Raw genomic sequence first — 11,180 nt, 5'->3', positions numbered from 1 at the left:
GACAGCGCCCTCGGGGACAGCGGGGACAGTGCCCTCGGGGACAGCGGGTCGGACTCAGACGGAGCGGGCGGCCGTGGAGCGGGGTTCACAGAGTGGGGCCGTCCTTAATTGCGGACATGGGCACGGAGGGTGCGGCGGAGACGGAGGTTTTTCCTGCAGAGGCGGCACCAGCGGGACCTGATGCGCCCCCCCCCCCCCCCAGTATCCACGAGAGGAGTTGCGGCGGGTGGTTCGGCAGCTCATGGGGAGGGACGGTTTGCAACGCCTCAGGCACAGGCACGGGGCATGCGCGGGCGTGACTTTACGGCAGTCGCAACAACTGCCTTGGCCGCTCTTGGGCGTGTCGCGGCCATGGATAGAGCGGACCCCCCTTGCGTGAAAGTTCGGCAGGGGATTGCCGAGAGGTTTACTGCCTTTTTAGATGGGCTTCAGCTTGCTGTGCAGGCGGCAAACCTCCCGGAGGCGGCTAAAGAGGCGATTGTGCTTGAATGTGCTAGGGCTCAAGCTAACCCACAGAGCGCAGCGCTTGTCTCTCATTTGCCAGCGGGTTCGTCCCTAGGCAACATGATACGCCAGGTACTGGAGAGAGAGCAACACCGGGAAGCGCGTCCGGTAGTGGCGGCCTTGCAACAAGTTTTGCAGGCGGGTACAGCCTGATACTGCTTTTGAGGAGGCAGTCTGTAAGCAGGCCGCTAACGAGCAGGATTCTGATTCTGATAATAATTCTTTTGTATCAGGCAGGGTGGACTCTGAAAAAGAGCCGGATTTATATCCCTCATTACCTCCACCGCTGCCTGCCGCGGCCGTCCCGCCGCTGCCTCCCGCGGCCTCTGCGCGGCCGGGACCGCTGCCGTCCCCCACCCCCCCACCCCAATCCCCTGGTACTCCCTCTCCAGGGTTTGCAGAACTTAAAACAGAACCTCGCTTTGCTGCACTGCCTGTATCTCCTTCTCCTGCTACTCCCCTCTAACTCTGTGCCTCTGTCTAATCCATGACGATTCACTTAATAATTTGGGAAAAAATACACATAGCTTGATGGAACGCTGTCGAGAAAAAGCTCTACAGCAAGGAGATACCATGTTTACTTTTCCTGTTGTATGCACACCTGCCTCAAGAAATGCAAGAACCTCAAGAGTTAGAGTTCTTAGGATCAGTCATCATGAATCCCTGTGTGATGTTTAATTACACCCATAACACCACTCGAAAGGGTCAGAATGTAAATGCTATTTTGCCTGTATATAGAAATGCTACAGCTTGGTGTAACTATATCTATTCCAGAATATCACGCTCTTTTTTCTATTCCAGCTGCTTTACCTGCGGGGATGTTTTTAATTTGTGGGAATAGAGCGTGGGAGAGGAATTCCATCACAACTTAACAGGAGGCCATGTAGCCTCGGACGACTTGCGTTACTAACACCCGATATCAATATGATTCACAGTAAAAGGCTCACGATAACTGACACAGCTTTAACTGGACGGCTAACAAGTTTGGGAATTACGGGATGGTTGAAAGATTTGCTTATGCATGGCTCAGTTATTTTAATTGTAATATTAGCAGTTGTAATGATTGTACCACGTATCATAAAATAGTTGAACGTATGATTGCAAAAGCATTTCATGTAACTTGGCTTGCATAAAAATAATTGGAAAAATAAAAAAAAAAAGAGAGAGAGAGGAAGAGACAGAAAAAAAAAAATTAATGAAAACAAACGGCTGGAGAGGGGGAAGAGAGATGCGGTTGCGGAACACACAGACATGGCAGCTGAAGAGTGAGAACATCTAAGAGAAATAACCCTGCAGACACCAAGGTCAGTGCAGAAGGAGGGGGAGGAGGAGATGCTCCAGGCACCGGAGCAGAGATTCCCCTGCAGCCCGTGGTGAAGACCGTGGTGAGACGGGTCGTTCCCCTGCGGTCTATGGAGGTCCACGCTGGAGCAGTGTGCTCCTGAAGGACTGCACGCCGTGGAGGGGACCCATGCTGAAGATCTTCGTGGAGGACTGTCTCCCGTGGGAGAGATCCCACGCTGGAACAGGGGAAGAGTGTGATGAGTGCTGCCACTGAGGAGGATGAAGTGACAGAGATAATGTGTGATGAACTAACCGCAAAACCTCATTTCCCGTTCCCCTGTCCAGCTGTGGAGGAGAGAGTGATAGGATAGCTATGGTAGGTAAATGGTGTCCAGCCAGGATCAACCCATCACATAGACAAAATGCATTATAAAATAGAATGAAATTACATTGCAATTGGGTATTTCAAAAACAAGGGCTCTGTGTAACTCCTTTACAAGGGAATGAAAGTGTATATACGAAATTAGCAGAATAAGGTGTTTTTCAAAGAATTGTCTAATACTGTTGAATGCTTAAATCCAAAAACATGATTTGAAGGTTTAAATTTGTGTATCTGAATTTATATTGCTATTGGAGAATTATTAATCATTTGTGTGTTTGCAGCAATCAGAATCACCTGAGCAGCAGTACGAGGATTGCGTCAGTTCGAAGCTAGAGTCCTCGCTGCCTTCCTCGTGAATCTGATGTTCCTAAACAAAAAAGGGGGCGATGTGGGAGCAGCTCGGAACACCTGGCATTTGTTTTCAAGAGTGACCGTTAGAATTTGTTGTGCTGCATGTTTGCCAAGCCTTGAAGAACTAGTTTTACAAGGTCAGGTTGGAGGATGGCCTTGTGTAGGCCTGGGAAGATGTGGCTGAAGACAGTCACGAGTATGTGTATAGAATGTTTTTATCTTTAACTGTTCTGAGGACTGTCAAGAATCCCAGCTGAGCCAGATATGTGCTCCTGTGTTAGTAGTATTGGCTGTATACCGTTAGTTCTTTCTAGATCTTTGTTGAAACATATATAAGTTGGATTCTTTTGTGAAATAAAGGGAATCTTGCACGGAAAAAAGAAAAAAAAAAAAAAAAGAAAAGGGGAAATTGTGAGAGATTTCATAGAAAATGAGGGAACATTTCTTTGAGCCTGATTATTTAGAGTTAGCATAAGTAGCCCGCAGTCAACATGAGTGGACCGGAGTACGCTCCCTTTAAGCCACTACAGTATTTGCATGTTACCGTAGACACCTATAGTAAATATATTCTCGCTACAGCGCACAGGAAGCAGAATAGCTTGGCGGTTGTACAACACTGGCGTGCTTGCATAGCCCAACTGGGGATTCCACGACAGATCAAGACGGATAATGGCACAGCTTATACCGCGGAAAAGGTGAAACGATTTTGTGCAATCTGGGGTATAGCCCTTGTACATGGCATTCCTTATAACAGCACCAGCCAGGCCATTGTAGAACGAGCACATCGAACCTTAAAGACCCTGCTAGATCGGCTTAGGGAGGGGGAGCAGGCGGAGCCCTCCTGCTTACGGGATAATTCACCTGTTCTCCGTACACAGCGTCTCCTGTTAACTGCGTTAACTTCATTAAATCAGACAATTCGGGGGGACCTGGACCAGACGGCGGCGCAACGACGTTTTACGACTACGGAAGAGAAAGGCCCCTACCCGTTGGTCCGTGTGCGTGATCCCCAGACACGCCAATGGGACGGACCGTTTGAGCTGCGTTGCCTCGGGCGGGGGTACGCCTGTGTACAGACGCCTGAAGGGCTACTGAAATGGGTCCCTAGTCGTATGGTTCGTCCTGCCCTAACCTCGTAGTGTTTGAGTGTTTTTTCTTTACAGATTGCTGTTATCCTTTCCTGGCTTGTGACGTCTTGGGTATCTGCTACGAATTTCTGACGCTGGAGCAATTAATAAACAAGATAACAGAACTGCAGAAGCAAGAAGGCGCTGCAAGACCTTTATAGCAATTAAGAAAACTGTCATTTCGGCTTGGAGCATTTAGCTGCGGGATGGGGACTTAGGAGTTGGTTTGTATCTTTGTTAAAAATCGGGGTTTCTTTATTCTTGTGTATTTTATTAGGTATAATGTTGCTTTTACTGTGTTTAATTAATTGTGTTCATATATCTTGTAGGTCACCTTAGCCGACATAACAGGTCAAGATTCTCTGTGCACTGCAACCACATCACTAAGCCCGTGAACCAATAGACAGGATGGCTATGACTCGTGCGGCACGCCTGGCCAGCGACCGCATGTGCCATAGGCTCCCCATGTTTCAACTGAGGCGAATTTTAGCACCCGCTGGCCACGTGTGCTGAAATCTGTTCCTCTGCAAATGTACAAATACCGGGATTTTCCGAAGAGCATCGGGCTGGTGTACGGCAAGGCCATCGTTGCCTCTGTGGGGACGCCCACGTAAAGCTGGCACCTACCGATTGCTGAGCTGAGTTCGCGGATGGTGGTGACTAAATCTGTTAATACTCTTCTAATAGAAAAAGGGAGGGGGAATTGTTGTGGGAACATTTTTAGCTAACGGTCACAAGAGCATTCCAGACGCCTTTAGAAGGCCTTGAACAGAATAAACAAGAAGACAAAAATAAGAAAGATACCAATTAGAAAAACACAGGTGCATATTCCACGATAAAGAGAACCCAATGGGAGCTAGTTGGACATGAGGAGGGGGAGATGTAGGGAACACCGTTCGGAAGATCTCGCGATGTCACGGAAAGGGAGAAGGCTAGTCGTCGCCTCCCTATGACATATCAGTAATCCCACCTACCGTTGTTAGTATAAAAGGAATTAACTGCGCAATAAAGGACGGAGTTGGCACTCACACCATGTGTGTTAACTGTCTCTTCCCTGGTCCGGGCCGACCAGTGATCTAATCGCGGCACCTTGATATGTAGCACTGCTACAGAGGACTGAGATTAATTGTTGACCAATGAGAACTGTATTCAGCATTGCCCAAATTAGAAGTGTGTCTCTATTTCTTTAGTACTTAAAAACAGAATAAGCTTTTTATGAGGAGGTGAACATGCACTTTTAGAATACAACTTCTTTCTCCTTTTAATAGAATTCCTTCTGCTGCTAATCAACAAGCATTATACAAGCTAATTTTCATTTATGTCAAACTCAATAAGACAAGAAAAAATACTGTTCCACAGTGCTGGGGGGGGGGGACACACACGACAGACAGACACCTTTTACTGATGGTCGGCGGGGGGGGAAACCTATGTCAAGGAGGGACAGAAGGGTAATTTAAAATTTACAGGAAGACAAATTTAAAGAATAGTGGAAGCCAATCTGTTGGCTTTTGGCTTCGAGACATCCGAAGTAATACAGCTTTGAATTCTTACCTCTAAATATAATTTAACAATTTAGTGATGACTTGAAACAGAGTGATTGGATTTCAGGAAAAGCTATATCCTGGATTTCCTAATTCAAAATTGCTCACAAATATGAATATATTGAAAGAAGGTATATCTTAAAATTACAAACCTTGTTTGGGGAAAAGAAACATTTCTTAAGGAACAGCAGATAATGAAAAACAAACAAACAAACAAACAAAAAAAGAATTGGGGTTTTTTAATTTGAATTAGACTATTAAAAAGACAGATTACTTTGATCCACCTAGTAATGTTTTATCTATTAGGACAAACAAGATGCTGCAGTTACTATTTGGTCACAGAGTACACAGTTCTGAAAAGTAGTATCAGTGCAGGTTACACCAATTCTAAAGTGTCATCAGTCCCAAGGATGTGGTATTTGGAAGTGAATTTTGAAGAGCTGGTCAGAACAACCACCACCACCACGCAAACACACACACGCACACAACCACAACAACCTAGGACAAATAAAGTCAGTGAAGCTACAGCAAGTCTTCCAGTACTATTATGAAATTTAAATAATTTTGGACTATTAGCTACAATGTCTAATTTCTTGAAGTTTTATCCCACTGTTAGCACCTTCATGCTATTAATTTTCAGAAGTCACTGATAACCATAGAAGTTTAACAGATTCATGGGATCAAGAAATCGATTGATAAAGACTTTTTTCCTGCTTTCTTATCCTATCTTCCTATCTCCCAATGAAGTGCCATCTTCATACATATCTTGCTTTGGAAATTGCTCAGTGCTTCATTGCATTAAATAAAAAGTTTCTTTTTTTTTTTTTCTTTTTTTTCTAATTTTCTATTTTTAGAACTACAGCTATATCGCTTTGTTTCCCCCTTATTCTCTTCTCTGGTTCTTTCCTTCCAACTTCTGTGTTCTCTGCTGACTGCCCAGGTACCTAATAGGGATTTGCTAACCCAGTTTAAGTCAGGCAGCTCCTATTTGTACTCTGTAATACTCCACTTCAACAACTATCCCAATATAAGTAAGATCCCAGGATTTAGTACTAAATTCAGTGCTGCACAAACAATTCTGCATTTTCATAGCCATATCACATTCACTGACAGTACACATGGGGCAAAAAAAATGTTCAAATTTTGTCTCTTAGCACAAGATTAACTATTTACTACTGAGCATGCTCTGAGGCAAGACACAGGGCATTTTTCAGAGCCAAAAGATACAAAAGCTCTTTTTACATGGTAGTTGCATGTGCTAGCTTCTGCATCTTGCAACTGAAACTCATGTATATATACACACACACAATGGAAATAAAAGGATACAGATGTGCTATACAGGGAGAGGAAATAATGACTGTTGACATTAATTAGATTCAGATTCAGCCACAGGGAGATGGCTTTGCATGAGCTGCCTCATTTTTAGTTTTGGTTTGGTGAAACTTTCACCATTTGCATACTAATGCATTTGTATCTTGATAGTCATTAAATGAAGTATTCTTAATTGAGAAATTTTAAGAAAGCAAGAATTCAAACATACAAATGGAAGAGTAAGTTTTATTGAATGATGAAAAACTAATTATCGCATTTCAATTAAAGTTTAAGCTTTGCTAGAATACTAGTTTTCTATTTTTTCTTTAGCAGAAAGTGCAACAAATCAATTATTCAGAATGTTAGTCAAACTAGTAATTGTTCATTTCTCTTCAAAAAACTGCATAGGTGAACAGAGGGGTTTTGTTTGGGTGTTGTGGTTTTTTTGGCTTTGAATCTGGTGGCAGAGGAGATCACCTACACTGGTCAGATTCTGAATGCCTTTTCCCTTTTTTCCCCACCCTGTGAAAGAATTAAAAAAAAAATGTTTAGCTAATATACTAGACATGACACTTTATATCTGCAGTTATTTTCCATAATTAATTACGAAGCATGAAACATCTGTGTTCAGACTTACAACATCAGTCTTTCTGCCTTATTCTGTTCTCCATGATTTTGCTAGTGTTTAGTATTTTTCTCTGTAAATAGATAATTTTGAATAAGAAAAATAACTGTTTTGCAATTAATTGTAATAACAAATTATCAGAATAAAAGAATTGACAAAAAACCTTGGTCTTTGTTTCATGCTTCGTAATTACTACAAAATCATTCCCTCTCTTGCTCATTTTGCTCCCCCTCCCCCCCGTCTAATATGCTGTTATCTTTACACATCTTCCTTTTTTGAAAATTCAGTCTCATCTGTCTCGCAGGGATCATCATTACTGCTTTTATTATTCTCTCCTATAATCCTCCCAGGCTGTCCAGGATAACCCTTCTTATACTACCACTTTTCTTGTGGTGTTGTCTTTAATAACATTAGATTTGCCTTCTTTATTGGAATACTGCTTTGAAATACTAGGAAGCCCTTTAAAAAAACAAAACAAAACAAAACAAAACAAAACAAAACAAACAACAAGCAACCAAAAATGTGTGAGTGGGTTAAAAACAAAAACAAGCAAAAAAAAAAAAAAAAAAGCAACAAACCAGTGTGGTTTTTATCCCCAGGTGTTTTCTCGGTTGTGTATCCTATAAGTGCCTTGACTATATTCATTTATATATTGATATCTGGTGTTCAGATGGGTTTGTGTCCCATATAAATATACTTGTGTAATTTTACAGAAGTATGCAGTTTAAATAAATCCTGAGTCTTTCTCGTGTTAATTTATACTACTTTAATATGGAAAATAACTGCAGATATAAAGTGTCATGTCTAGTATATTAGCTAAACATTTTTTTTTTAATTCTTTAAAAGATTTGCTTATGCATGGCTTAGTTATTTTAATTGTAATATTAGCAGTTGTAATGATTGTACCACATATCATAAAAATAGTTGAACGTATGATTGCAAAAGCACTTCATGTAACTTGGCTTGCACAAAAATAAAAAAAAAAAAAAAGGGGGAAATTGTGGGAGATTTCTTGGAAAATGGGGAACATTTCTTTGAGCCTAATTATTTAGAGTTAGCATAAGTAGGCCGCAGTCAACATGAGTGGACCGGAGTACGTGACAGCTGCAGTATGAACGGACCTTTGAACCACCAGAAAAACAACAGACATGAGGAACTTGGACAGTGGAGCAATTAATAAACAAGATAACAGAACTGCAGAGGCAAGAAGGAGCTGCAAGAGCTTTATCGCAATTAACAAAACTGTCATTTCGCCTTAGAGCATTTAGCTGCGGGATGGGGACTTAGGAGTTGGTTTGTATCTTTGTTAAAAATCGGGGTTTCTTTTATTCTTGTGTATTTTATTAGGTATAATGTTGCTTTTACTGTGTTTAATTAATTGTGTTCATAGACCTTGTAGGTCACCTTAGCCGACATAACAGGTCAAGATTCTCTGTGCACTGCAACCACATCACTAAGCCCATGAACCAATAGACAGGATGGCTATGACTTGTGCGGCACGCCTGGCCAGCGACCGCATGTGCCATAGGCTCCCCATGTTTCAACTGAGGCGAATTTTGGCACCCGCTGGCCACATGTGCTGAAATCCGTTCCTCTGCAAATGTATAAATACCGGGATTTTCCAAAGAGCATCGGGCTGGTGTACGGCAAGGCCATCGTTGCCTCTGTGGGGACGCCCACGTAAAGCTGGCACCTACCGATTGCTGGGCTGAGTTCGCGGATGGTGGTGACTAGATCTGTTAATGCTCTTTTAATAGAAAAAGGGAGGGAGAATTGTTGTGGGAACATATTTAGTTAACGGTTACAAGAGCATTCCAGACGCCTTTAGAAGGCCTTGAACAGAATAAACAAGACGACAAAAATAAGAAAGATACCAATTAGAAAAACACAGGTGCATATTCCACGATAAAGAGAACCCAATGGGAGCTAGTTGGACATGAGGAGGGGGAGATGTAGGGAACACCGTTCGGAAGATCTCGCGATGTCACGGAAAGGGAGAAGGCTAGTCGTCGCCTCCCTATGACGTATCAGTAATCCCACCTACCGTTGTTAGTATAAAAGGAATTAACTGCGCAATAAAGGACGGAGTTGGCACTCACACCATGTGTGTTATCTGTCTCTTCCCTGGTCCGGGCTGACCAGTGATCTAATCGCGGCACCTTGATACGTAGCAACACTCCAATAATTCAAAGGAAGTTTTTTGAAACTTGAAAGTAATAGCAAAATACGTAGCTTTAAACTCAAATATTTTATTTTTCCCTCTGCTTTAATTTAACACCTAACAAGCCTTCTCTGTAAAGAGGAATCAGAAGCAAGTTCCAAAGAGCTCTAGCATGTTCAAAATGCTGAATTTGTGTTATCCATCCTTGGCCATGTCTTTTCAGATTATCTCCAATATTAGCTTTCCTCTTGATGTTTCCGTAGGGTGGGAGACAGAAGAATAGATTTTCTAAGTTTCACGTGGCAGGAATATGCTGAACTGCTGGGACTCAACCCTTGGGGGAATTTGATTCCTATTCAGAAGTGTCTAGGATTTGAAAGATAGAGAAGGGGAAGACTGACTGACAAGATACCTACTGAAAGCCATAGAAATTTGCACTTGACACAGCTAGCTAGAGCTAAGACTCATCCATGATGTTTCTCTGGTCACAAGTATATTTCTGTGATGCTTCATTTCACTTGTTTATACCTTTACTGCAAATAGAAAGAGTATTACAGCCAGACACTGCCCTTTCCTTTTAGCCTGCTACAAGCATGCTGTGTCACTTCTTGGACCCTAGGATCCATTTTTGGGGGGTAAGATGGAAGGGGAAGCAAACCACCTATCCTACATACCATCAGCCACTTATCTCCCATACTGTATGGGGCTACCCTGCTTACATAAATAATCTTAAAAGTTATTCTACCAAAACTTCATGTCTAGCCCCGTGTGGTGGGTTGACCTTTGCTAGCTGCCAGTTGCCCATCAAGCCACTCTATCACTCCCCCTCCTCAACAGGACAGGAGGAGAAAATAACATGAAAAAAAAAGCTCATGGCTCGAGATAAAGACAGGGAGATCATGCACCAATTGCTGTCAAGGTCAAAACAGACTTGACTTGGGGAAAATTAATTCAAGTTATTGACAATTAAAAACAGAGTAGGACAGTGAGAAACAAAACCAAAACTAAAACCATCTTCCCCCCCTTCTTCCCAGGCTCATTCATTCCCAACTCTTCTACCTCCCCCTCCCTGAGGGGTGCAGGGGGATGGGGAATGGGGGTTGCTGTCAGTTCATAACACTTCATCTCTGCCTCTCCTTTCTCACACTTTTTCTCCTGCTCCAGTGTGGGGTCCCTCCCATGGGAGACAGTCCTTCACAAACTGCTCCAATGTGAGTCCTTCCCACAGGCTGCAGTTCTTCAAGAACTGCTTCAGCATGGGTACTTTCCACAGGGTGCAGTCCTTCAAGAACAGACTGCTCCAGCGCAGATCTCCCACACCATCAAAGGTCCTGACAGAAAACCTGCTCCAGCATGGGCTCTCCATGGGGTCACAGCTTTCTTTAGGGCATATCCGCCTGCTCTGACACAGGCTCTCCACAGGCTGCGGTGTGGATATCTGCTCCAACATGATCCTCCATGGGCTGCAGGAGGACAACCTGCTTCACCATTGGCTGCAGGTGAATCTCTGCTCTGGCACCTGGAACACCTCCTCCCCCTCTTTCCTCTCTGACCTTGGTGTCTGCAGGGTGGTTTCTCTCACATTTTTACCTCATTCCTCCCTCTCACAGCTGCTGCACAGCTTTTTTTCTTTTAACCCTTTCTTAAACATTATCAGAGAGGCACCAGCAACTTCACTGATGGGCTCAGCTTTTGCCAGCAGCAGGTCCATCTTGGAGTCAGCTGAAACTGGCTCTGTCTACCATGTTATTTTCTCCCCCTGTCCTGTTGAGGAGGGGGAGTGATAAGAGTGGCTTGGTGGGCAACTTCTATGTTGCTGTATCTATGAGACTTTGATCCAGAGGCAGAGAGGCCTGCCAACTAAGATTTTCTTGAACTTTACCCAGTACTGTGC

This window comes from Aquila chrysaetos, chromosome W (genome assembly GCF_900496995.4).
Source record: "Aquila chrysaetos chrysaetos chromosome W, bAquChr1.4, whole genome shotgun sequence".
NCBI classification, from domain to species: domain Eukaryota; kingdom Metazoa; phylum Chordata; class Aves; order Accipitriformes; family Accipitridae; genus Aquila; species Aquila chrysaetos.
The sequence above is the reverse complement of the archived record's forward strand: the minus strand, read 5'-3'. Positions refer to the sequence as shown.